Source organism: Cebus imitator, unplaced genomic scaffold (assembly GCF_001604975.1).
Source record: "Cebus imitator isolate Cc_AM_T3 unplaced genomic scaffold, Cebus_imitator-1.0 Scaffold82, whole genome shotgun sequence".
Taxonomy (NCBI): domain Eukaryota; kingdom Metazoa; phylum Chordata; class Mammalia; order Primates; family Cebidae; genus Cebus; species Cebus imitator.
The window spans coordinates 6,202,185-6,203,027 of record NW_016107397.1 but is presented as its reverse complement, the minus strand read 5'-3'; positions in this window follow the sequence as shown (position 1 = coordinate 6,203,027).

Sequence of the window (843 nt, the reverse complement as noted above, 5' to 3'; positions counted from 1 at the left end):
GAGACTGCCTACCAAAAAAAAAAAGAAAAAAAAAAAAGCGAAGTCACAGTTCCAGACTAGGTGGTTCTGGACATAGGTTGTCACCCGTCTGTCTCCTCCCTATTAAGGGTATTGAGACAGGGTCTTGCTTTGTTGGCCAGGTTATAGTGCAGTGGTATGATCATAGCTCACTGCAGCCCCTAACTCCCTGGCTCAAGCGATTACTCGATCCTCCTGCCTTTGCCTCCTATATAGCTGGGACTACAGGGCGCGGGCAGCCATATCCTCCTCCCTATCAAGGAAAGTGAGCTTCTTGAGGTCAGGACTCTGTTGGAGTCATCTTCTGGTTCCTGCTGTCTAACACAGTGCCTATGTCACAGGACACAGTAAATGTGTGTTGAATGAATGAATGAATGAAGGAGGCAGGGGTTGGGGAGGATGGGGCAATGGACATCCGAGATGAGCTTCCATCCATCAGCGTTCAGCTACTGCATATCCTGTGAATGGAGCTCAGTCCACAGGCTGATCTGACATTCAGGTGAGTTCTCTACTCCACTCAGCATTAAACTCTAAGAAGAAGTGGCAGGGTAAAGATTTGGGTGCAGAGTATACCTCTAAGACCATCTATACAAAGGGCCTCTTCATCCTATTATGTTGGCAGAAATATCAGACCAGTGAGTTGAGTAATCAATCTTTTCTCTGTTGATTTAGAGCCCAGAGACACTGTGTCATTCAGAGGTGACCTTTTCTGTGAGAGTATGTCTTTCTCCTGCAGTTAACATTGCCCTTGACTTCCATCTCCTCCTGAATCAATTGTGAAGGAGCTTCAAAAAACCTGTTACTCTTTTTTTTTTTTTTTTTTTT